General features: G+C 37.7%; 1 long non-coding RNA gene across 1 annotated transcript; it reads right to left on the minus strand.

Annotated features, from left to right (window-relative positions):
- Positions 1-2,958: 2,958 nt before the first annotated feature.
- Positions 2,959-9,201, minus strand: LOC116508532. Its single transcript, XR_004255357.1, has 3 exons — positions 8,563-9,201; positions 7,394-7,652; positions 2,959-3,605 (listed from the first exon to the last, which is right to left on the minus strand). It is a non-coding gene; the product is annotated as an uncharacterized LOC116508532 (long non-coding RNA).
- Positions 9,202-11,317: the final 2,116 nt, after the last annotated feature.

An 11,317-nucleotide genomic window follows, 5' to 3' on the forward strand; every position in this document is an offset into this window, starting at 1 on the left:
CTTCATAGGGCTTTCAGCCCTCTCTAAGCGGTTTACAGAGTCAGCATATCGCCCCCACAGTCTGGGTCCTCATTTCACCCACCTCTGAAGGATGGAAGGCTGAGTCAACCTTGAGCCAGTGAGATTAGAACCGCTGAACTGCAGATAACAGTCACCTGAAGTGGCCTGCAGTACTGCACCCTAACCACTGCGCCACCTCAGCTCAAATTATGACAAATTATGGCTTGAACTATCTTGCTTTGCATGTAATGAGTCTATCTCATATCTTAGTTTCACCCTTTAAGTTGCATTACTAAAATAAATGAACTTTTGCATGATATTCTAATTTTTTGTTTCACCTTTATATACTACTAAAATTCTTGTGTCCTTTTGATTAGTTGTAATCTTCAGTTGAGCAAAACAGCGCATCAAAGGGCAACAATTTTTGAGTCAATATACCTCAAATACTTCCAGAATGCATCCAAAATCTGGGACCCATGACTCCCAGATTTTGGCAAAGTTGTGATTGTTTCGATGCTACCATGCTGCTGTGCTGCCACTTTGCTATGGTCAGCCACGGTCATGTGATGGTCATTTCCAAGACTCCCTGCCAGTGTTCTTCAAAAAAAAGATAATGGGGAAGTCAGCAGGAAGTAGGAAGTTGCTCCAGCTCCCACAAGATTTGTTTTGGTTTTTACATGCCCACTGTCATTCTATTTCTCTGTTTAGGTAAGAAAATATCTCAGAAACAATTAGCCAACAGGCCACAGGATATCTAGTTTGTTACTATTTTCTACATATATTCTGCTGTGGAGATCCTCCATTGGGGGAATTGTAATTCTAATAAAAAGAATGTTCTAATGATAAAGCATCCAAAATCTCTCCCCTTTCATAGCAACCTGGATCCTGTTCTATGGATTCAGGTAACAGGATGGAGAACCTGTCATTTTCTGGGGTCCCTGAATTACAGCTTCTAGTATTCTTGCGATTGGCTGTGTTGGCTTGTGTTGCTGCAAGCTCAAATTCAGCTACTTCTGGAGGGCTATGCATTTCTCCTTTCCTTGTATACTGGCAGTGCAAACTTTACACTGGGTAATTAATTGGCAATTTTATATGTTGTTAGTAGTTTTTTTTAAGTTTTAATTTTGTTGAAACATGTTTTCTATGTGTGTTCCAAAGGCCTTTTCTGTTATACTATAGCAAAGCTTGAACTCTTCTAAAAAGAGGGAGTTTAAAATGTTACTGGCTGGTTCAGTACACCACTTTTGTCTCTCCTTTAATTAGTCTGTAGCAACATTTTCTTATTCTTTTATTCTGTAATTATGTAATACAGTGTTGATGAGCATGCCTTCTATAGCTATGATGTATTTATAATTATTCCTTAGTAAGAATATGTTTTGAGACGTTGTAATTTTCCGTTTGCTATTCAGTTAGATGATAATATTTAATGCAACTGTGAATTTCTGATCTGTTCAAGTGATTCTGCATCTGATCACCAAAAATATAGAGAATTTATAGCTTGCATATGTTTATTTTAAAAATATGACATGTAGAGTTATCAAGAAATCTGAGATGTAGAATTTTTGGCAGAAGTGTTTTTAGTGCACTTTTAAAAGAGAAAGGTAATATAGTTTTTAAAAGATCTTACTTTGCACTAGGCTTGCCAAATGCCCCCATTTTATTTCCAGTTACGGCAATTCCTTAGAATATAATCAGTTTCTCTTACTTTTAAATACTGTGGCTTCACAATTTTTTTTTTCATTTCTATAGGTACATATTTTATAATTTATTTGATCATGGTTTATTCAATCCCACATTAAGAACTCACACAATAAGCTTGGCTAAAATATAGCTGACTGCATTATCGTGTAGAATGTTGTGCAAAAGTAGCTTATTTTATCTTAAAATGAGACACAATGCAGACATAGAACTATATAAATATTCCTCTGCTTCCTTTGGTTAAGACAAAGAGCAAATATAAGAAGAGGAGTTTTGAGGCAGTTCAGTGTTCACAACAACAAACACTTTAATCTCCTTTTCCTATATTATTACAAAATAAATCTACAAAATAAAGCTTTAGATATATTGCACCATCTTTTCTGGTAATCACACGATCCAGAACTATAGGTAGATATTCCAATCTGTTCTAATTCTTGTTTAGACGATTTGTATGTTTTATAATGGATATCTCAAGTGATGACAACAGTAAATTTGTTTTTTATTTGAAAAAACTTTATAAATTATTGTTTCAACCAGTTACTTTGGATAACTACAAAACTTAGATACATAGGGGGGAAAAATTCTTTTTTTTTATCACAATTCATGAGTGGAAAATGCTGTTCCCCTTACATGACAGAGTACTGAAGGTACCGTTAACTGACAGAGAACTGGAATTAGTGAAACACAATTACATTATTATACACTAGCTATTTATGTAAGGTGTGGCCATTTTTAATATTTATTTCTAAAATAATTATACGTTGACCTTTTTTAGGGAAGTTCACCAGAAAAAAGATGATATCTGCAATAGCATAATAAAATTCCACTCTTTTTATACACAAAGGGCAGGGTCCCAATCACACAGTCACATATATCACCTTAACTTTTTTGATACCTCCCTGCATATTTTCGCTTTATCTATCACTAGTTGGATATATACAGGTAGTTCTCAATGTACAACCACAATTGAGCTCAACATTTCTGTTGCTAGTGAGACAGTTGTTAAGTGATTTTTGCCCAATTTTACGTTCTTTCTTGCCATGGCTGTTAAGCAAATCACTGCAGTTAAGTTAGTAACACAACTGTTAAGTGAATCTGGCTTCCCCCGTGGATTTTGCTTGTCAGAAGCAAAAGGTGACCACATGACCCCAGGACACTGCAACTGTCATAAATACATGCCAGTTGCCAAGTGTCTGAATTTTGCTCCCATGATCATGGGGATGCTGCAACAATCGTGTGTAAAATGGTCATATAAGTAACTTTTTTCAGTGCCTTTATAACTTCGAACTGTCACTAAATGAACTGTTGTAACTCGAGGACTACCTGTATATAGCCACTGAAAAATGTTCCTCAGATTAAGAAAATATGGTGTTCGTAAACCACTGTTTTATCGCAGCATGGCTTAAATTCAAGAATATCTGTATTAGCTCTAATCTACTTAAAGTGAGAAATTCCTACTTGTGATTTCTAGCTGTAAAAAATACAAATAAAGTGCCATTTCAAAATGCATTAAATCTGAGTGAATTGTAGACTACCACCTAGTTTTATGGCTATGATTGTTTGACTTAGGCTGAGGTGAGATATTTTGGGGGGTTATTAACTTTAAATTACATGCTAGTCACAGCCTATGCATTCAAACAATATACAAATGCTGTAAAATAAAAACTATATACTGAAAGAGTATTGTCAATTTCATTCCTGCTCATTTTGTATTGCCAGCAGTCTTCCTACAGGATTTTCTAGGATGTCTGTAACTCAGGAGTCAGCATGAAGAGATAAGAATTATCTCTAATGGGAAAATTACTCACCTCCAAGCTCCACAAAGTTCTGGTATTTCCAGCTGAATGGTATCTTCAAAACCGTTTCTCCTGCACTGCAGCTGAGCAAGAAATATACCAGCCCAGCTACTAAAGAGAGAAAATATTCTGAAAACACCTCACATTCTAAATACAATATAAATAATAGATATCAAAATGAACTAAACACAATCATTCTTCAACAAGGTCTTCAAGACTTTCTGAAAGCTGAGCATGGTCAGGTCCAACCTAAGGTTGGACAATTTTCAATTCCAGAGGATAGACATACTATATAAAGGCAAACTTCCCAAGTCTCACTAGATGACAATTCCTAATTGTCAGGACGTAGATCCTGTCCCTCTTGCCAGACCTAATTTGATAGATACAAAAACAATGGGAGTAAGTCAGTCCTATGCTATGTAGTGTAATATAGGAAATTGCCAGTATGCTGAATTATACTTACTGGCAAATTGGGAGTCAGTGGATCTGGTGAAGCAAAGGTGTGACATGGGTCTAATGAGGCATACCCATAATTATCTCCACTGTCTCATACTGGACCAATTGAAAATTCTGGATATACTTCAACAGCAGCCCCCTGTAAATCTCATTGCAGTAATACACTCAGAAGATGATCAAAGCATCGGTGATCATGCATACTGCCTCCTGATCTACGGAAATGTGCAACTGGTGCATAACGAAGTTGTGCAAAACCATCCTTAGCCATTATTGTCACCTACTGTGGCAGGAGCCATGAGGACCCCAAATTGCACACTACTGTAGTTTTCTCTGGAATAGTGTCATCCCATCCCAGAACTAAGGAAGGGAAATCACTAAATGCAGGAGACTCTAATATCCAAAGGCACTCCATCTTGTTAGGGTTGTTGAAGCATGTTTATTCCCAACTACATCCCACTGCCTTCAGGCACTGAGACACAACTTCCAAAACATCATTTGGCCAGCCAGGGCAGATATATACAGCTAAGTTATCATCAGAATGTTGATACTTCACCCAATGCCATAAAAACACTTCACACAGTGACTTCATATAGATTTTAAACAGGAGTGGAGAAAGGCAAGAGCCCCAAGGCACACAAGGACAGCTCTGAGGCAGACTTCTTCCTTCCACTGACTGTTTCCTCAAGCCATTTGGTTCTACTTAAGGAGTGCACACAAATCAGCAAAAAGAAAGAAGGGGGAAAAGAAATGCTGACATTTCCCATTTAGTGCTGGCATTTCCCATTTTCTAAGAATTGGTGAAACAATGATTTTTTTGATATTGTAAAACATTATTCCAAAGTTTGTTACTCCATAATATATCATCATCATCAGGTTCCAGCCAACCTCTAATTTACCACCTTTGTACCACCTAGTACAAAGCCAGCAAACATGTAATGCAAAAGATTTTGCAATTGAAAGGCAGTAACCTATTGGAGCAAAGATTTTCAGGATGCCTTTGCCCAAAGTTCAAATAGTCCAAGGTTAATGATGTTGGTTAACCCAACCATATTTCTTGCAGCCTTTTGTGTCTAAAGACTGTCAAAGGAACATACCATCCCAAAATAATTCTTAGCATCAGATAAAAGGTTAATGCACTGATGTATTAATATACATCAACCCACTTGTTTCTCATGCTTATTGTAATTTAATATTGACATTACAATACTAGTTTCAATATTAAGACTGAAAACTGTTGCAGTTAATGTCTTACAGTGCTCTTAAAGTCCAGTTTATCTTGACTTCACCAGGAATGGATGCAATCTAAATCTTAAATTACATACATCGAGAAATAATTTCAGGTCAAGACTGAAGAATATTAAAATATGATTGTTCTGAATCTTGATTTCAGAATATGTGAAAGGTAGACAATGAGTTGGCAGTACATTTATAGCTGTTCTCCTATAGCCTCTGGCCTAGACTCTGGCAATTGAAATAACATTATGTATTACATGGAATCTATTACTAATAGCTCTCTTCTCTCTATGATTATGACCACACTACCACTATTTCCTATATACCAATTTCGTTGTATTTAAGTACAATGACAATAAAGATTATACTTATAAAAGAGTTTAAGAGTGCAATTTTTTTTTGGAAAGAGGTATCACCAATTCCAATTACTATTACTAACAGGGCTTTGGATAAAATCATTTACAGCACAACCCAAATAAATTGAGATGATAGATAGATCCTTTCCAATTAATGTTGTAATGTAGGAATACAGATAGATACTCCTGCCTGTCACAAAACATTTCGCACACATTGGCAATACTAAACCTCAGAGATTTCATTTCAGCTGAAGGGTAAGATAATATCTTCTACAGCAGCTTAAGAGAAGCCTCCCAGAGTGAGATACAAACACAGTCCTTTTCCTGGCACTAGGTAGCTATTGGCTAAGACAGCTGCTCCTTTCAGCCTAAAGGTATGGATGATCCTATATAGAGAAGTAACTGCATCAGTCCAAATTCCCAAGCTATATTACACGGATTCCAGATTTGGTAACTGCTGCTTGCTCAGGTTCAGCTTGTTTTTCCTGTTTTTTTCTTTAAAATAAATACAATGGAAGTTAGCAATTAGGGAAGTGAATGGGAAAGGTTTTAATAGTACAAATACAGCACTTCATGTATGTTTGCTGAGTAGTCAAGAAAAAAAGAGGGAGAGAAAATGCCAAGTTTCATTTGAAAGCATTTTAAAAACTTTCTAAATTATACTAATAAAAGCTTTCAGATTTTGTCCTTAGAAATACAAAAACTGTAATTTATGATTTCAGTTATATACCACTGGATTTTGAGGAAAATCATTTTAATATTGTTTTTATAACTCATAGAAGACAGCAATCAAGCAAATATTTAAAAATAAGCTTAGATTCTGAGATTTCTAAAAAGTTGAGGGAGAGGGAAAGAGGCAAAAGTCCAACAGTGATATAACTGAAAATGTAAAAGATGTTAAACAGAAAAATGTGTATTTCTTTCTCCCTGTTAAAATGCTCTGCATGTTGAATGACACCAAAGATTATATGTGGACACTAAAGTTGAACAGAGGATTATTTTTCTGGTTGGTTGGTTGGTTGGTTAGTTGGTTGGTTGGGTTTAACAGATGGGATGAGAAAATTTTGAAAAAAAGTAAGGAATGTGACTTCTGGTTCATTGCAACAGCCTAATAACCCTCCAATTCAACAACCACATAAGAGGGGGAGGAAAGAGTAGCCAGCCACCCTCCATCTTGCATAGACAGAGTTGACCCTAATAATGGCCAGAGCAAAAAAGTTATCTTATTATGAAACTAACCTTGTAGAACTGCAATGAACTTTTGCTTATTTAATTTATGGATTTATTTTCATTTTAGACTGTAAGCACAAATGCTTATGGAATTTTCTGTTGCAGAAGATAAAATATTGTCACCAGTGAAGGCCAGGATAATGTTGCAGGATCCAATATGGGTCTGTCACTGGGACCACAGGTTTAGTCTTCTAAGCTTTTAGACTCATGCTGGATCCCATCCTCAGGGAACTTTTCTCTCACTAGAATGTTCTCTCTCACATATTCTGGTGAGAGAGAAGTTCCCAGAGGATGGGCTCCGGCATGAGTCTGATAGCCTAGGAAGACTAGATCTCTTAGTTCTGTGTCAATGACCCAATCTGGATCCTATAAAATATTTTGGCCCACTTTAGGTTCTGAAGACAGTTCTATTTGGCATTTAACCTGAGCTTTGTAAAAAGGTTTATGCTAGAAAGGAGTGGAAGATTGAGCTCCAGATCTGCTTTCCAAATTATAATATATGCAGAATTTGGTAATTAGATCTGCTTTTTCCTCCATAATAATCCCAAATGGTGAGTACTGTATGTTATTTGTAATTTGCATTAATTGCTATGAAACACACCAATTGAAAAACACAGTAAATACCTTGTGGGATGCTCTTGAACTTGTCATTCTCATTCCAAGACAGTAACTACTATATAGATCAATCAATAGATGAATATTCTCTTTAAAATATCTTGAATAAAGTAACTCTGAATACTGGGTTCAGGGCTTCCTTAAAACTGCATAACAGAAATAGAACTTGACTGGATGGGAGGGGATGGTTCCACAATATATTTGAACTGGGCAGATTGTTGATCAGGGTTGTGTGATCCCAAGGCTCCTCCTCCACGTACCCGATTATCTACAAGAGAGAACTTGTAATGAAATAAGAGGGTAAACTCCACTTCAACACTTTTAATATCTAAGCCACCTTTCACCTACTTGAGCAGCAGGATGGCAATGGGATAAATTCAAAGTATGAATGGTTGCTGAATGAGTGGTTATAAACCAAGGACCAATTGTATTTGGTCTCAGGAAGTCATCCCCTTCAAAGCATGTTAGATATGCGACAGAGACTTTGCACATGTCAACAGTGTGAGAAATTCACATCTATTCCTATTCTGTTTCCTGTTTCTTAACCACCTGTTAGCCTGTCTTCTGTTATATCCCATGAAAGCTAAGTATGTTAGGAGTTGTGGTGAGAGACTTTCTGAAAACAGCAGAAATTCATCTTCAAGGACTCTTGGGGGAATACTGTCTGGACCTAGGGATTTAATTATACATAAATGTACAAGATTGAACATCCACAAGTAAATAAAACAGTCCCGTTAATGGAAGACCTTGTCTCACAATATATCTTATGTAGCTCAATGCAATTATTAATAAATCATTATCTAGCATGTTTTCACAATTACTGTAAATACCTTTGAATAAAAAGAGGTTTTGCACCCTAAAATAACTTGCTCTTTGGGGAGCCTATCCCTTAAAAATGAAATTATTTCCAAAGAAATTATATTTTAGCTTGCAGCCTTGCACTAATTGCTACTGTCAGGCAAAAAGACAAAACTTTTTTATGGTTGCAAAACAGGTTCTTTGGCAGTTACATGAAAGAGGCTGATATTCTATTATTCGCAAGCCAATGCTGACAGCAGCAGCCCAGAATATGCTCTTTCAAGGCTCAGAAGACATGTAGGAGTGTCATAACACATTTCTATACAGGGTTTCCCCCCCCCCACCAGCCTTGACCTCTTCATTGTTATATGCCACCATACCAATGTTCTCAGCATTCCTCCTTTCCAGGTGCTCATGAATCAATGAAGATTTTATCGCTAGCTAGCCAATGTAAAAAGCTGCAGATAGACAATATCCTGCCCATTTGCTGTCTGCAGTAAGTCAGCCAGTATAGACATTGCAAAGCTGCCCTTCATAGTAGGCTTGGCCGATGAAAGTAGTTAATCCTTAGTACATAGTAGTTATTAGTACCCAAAAAAAATCAAACTTAGGGTTTTTCTGTATCTGAGTATGTTAGTTGATTGGAAAAAATGACAGGCAAAATTTAGGCAGAGCTGTCCAGACCAGAAAGAGAGCAAAAACAAACAAGATAGCAAACACAGAGGCTGCTCTTTGCAGACATTTGATCTATGCGCCTAAGCGGACCTTGACTAGTGCAAATAAACACACCTTTGCCCCCCTCTGAAGCATCCCTATTGAAGAAAAGCAGTACAAATTCTGTCCTTATGAGGGATGTAACCCCGTTGGGAGTCAACATTGTGATTATTGTTCAGCAATTAACAATGGTAAATCTGGTAAGATCAGCCTTACTTGATAGCTGTAGATATTTGGAAAAATAGTGTATAACAACTAAGCAGTTGTGACTTTTGAATCTTGTGTTGTAATCCAAGTTGAATGAAGTTGAAAATATATCTGAGTCATGCAGGAAGATGAATCACACATAAGATTTTATTTAATATGTCTCCTCCTTTTAAAAAAAATTATGGGTAACAAATGCTAACCATTGGATTTCTACATGGATGGAGAAATTCTACAAAGTTTTGGATGGAGAGTTGTTCCAACCCTCCCCCACCCCAATTGTGCTATTTATGACTTGTATTAAACCGGAAGTGTCAAACACAAGATCCGCAAGCTGAATCTGGCCCGTGGGGTGTTTAGATCTGGCCCATGGGGCCAGCCCTCCTGAGCTCTGTTTTCGACTGCAACAGCCTCCTGCAACCCTCTGTCAGCAAAAACGGCGCTCATGAGAACCACACATGGCCCTGTTTTTGCTGGTAGAGCATTCAGGCCACCACCGGTGCCCCCAACACAAGTGATGTCAAGCTGGCCACACTATCCCCAGCTATGCCCATCTGGCCCCCCAAAGTCAAACCCAACCCTAATGCGGCCCTCAATGAAATCGAGTTTGACACCCCTGCACTAAACTGTTCAAAGCTATGGAAGTGCAGCATTTACAGTATAATATTATAACCAGATCTTTCTGGAGATGGCTGACCACAGACTGGAAAACAAAAGGGCTTGCCTGAATCAATTGAAACTATCACTAGATGCCTCTTTGAGTCTACATGCTACTTCTCAACAGGTTTTTCATTTGATGTCATGAGTGACAAAGTATGAGAATCTATATATCCACTGGCAACTGTCAAATGCTTTTGGGAAACCATACAACCAGCAGAGGTGGGTTGCTCCCAGTTCGGCTGAACCGGTAGTGGTGGCAGTGGGAGGCTCCGCCCACCCGCCCAGACGCTTCTGCGCATGCACGCGAGAGCACAAGCAAACTGGTAGTAAACAGGTTATCAACCCACCACTGATAATCATGATAATCACAAGTTGGTCATGAAATAAAGCAATATATAAAAACACAAACCACATGAAAAACATATTGCCATACTGCTCCAGGCAGAAGACATAATCTTTGAACTAATTTATGCTCTTCTGAAAATGTGAACTTTGCAAATGTCTTTGAGTCTACTCTTATTTACAGTAAAACTATATATCTATTCTATTCCATTTGCCTGGAATGGAAAGGTAGTTTTTCCTTATGTAAAAGCAGCATTTTCCTTTTATTCTGCCTTCTTCAAGGTAAACCCCTAAATGCATAAAAACCCTCTTAGGTGATAAAGGTAGACAGAACAAAAATTGGCAGTGGAGTAAACAGCAAAGTTTAACAGAATAACAGAGTTGGAAGGGATCTTGTAGGTCATCTAGTCCAAGCCCCCCCCCCCCCCAAGCAGGAGACCCTGCCTACACCATTTCTGACAGATGGCAGTCGTCTCTTCTTGAAAGCTTCCAGTGATGAAGCTCCCAAACTTATGAAGGCAAGGTGTTCCATGGGTTGATCATTCTCACTGTCAGAAAGTTTCTCCTTATTTTTAGGTTGAACCTCTCCTTGAACAGTTTCTATCCATTATTCCTCATCTGGCCTTCAGGTGCTTTGGAAAATAGGTACCCCCCCCACCCCTCTGTGACAGCCCCTCAAATATTGGAAGACTGCTGTCATCTCTTCCTCTGATCCTTCTCTTCACTAGACTAGCCATACCTAGTTCCTGTAACCGTTTTTCATGTTTTTAGCCTCCAGTTCTTGCTACGGATTCCAAAAGGCACGAACAACCAAAGCCGATAATGCAAAAAGGCTCAAAGTATGAGGGGCGTGCATAAGCGCACCATAAGTGCCTACCATCCCTATCCTACTGCCCCCCCCTTTATTCGTATCCATTTCCTGTATCAATAATTATGTTTCTACTTATATATTTTATCTCATATATGCTTAACAAAATAAATAAATAAATAAATGATTGAATGAAATAAATAAATAAATAAATAAATAAATAAATAAATAAATAAATAAATAAATAAATAAATAAAACAAACAAACATGGGCGAGAAGTACAATTTGACAGGCGAGCGCGGTTTGACCAGCTCTGGCAGCAACCAGCTTCGGCGGGCTGTCCTAAAAAGGAGCAGCAAATGACCGGTTGCTTTTCCCTCGACAGAGGAACGTCGCGCGATTGTTCT

The sequence above is a fragment of the Thamnophis elegans genome, chromosome 4 (genome assembly GCF_009769535.1).
Source record: "Thamnophis elegans isolate rThaEle1 chromosome 4, rThaEle1.pri, whole genome shotgun sequence".
In the NCBI taxonomy this organism is placed as follows: Eukaryota; Metazoa; Chordata; class Lepidosauria; order Squamata; family Colubridae; genus Thamnophis; species Thamnophis elegans.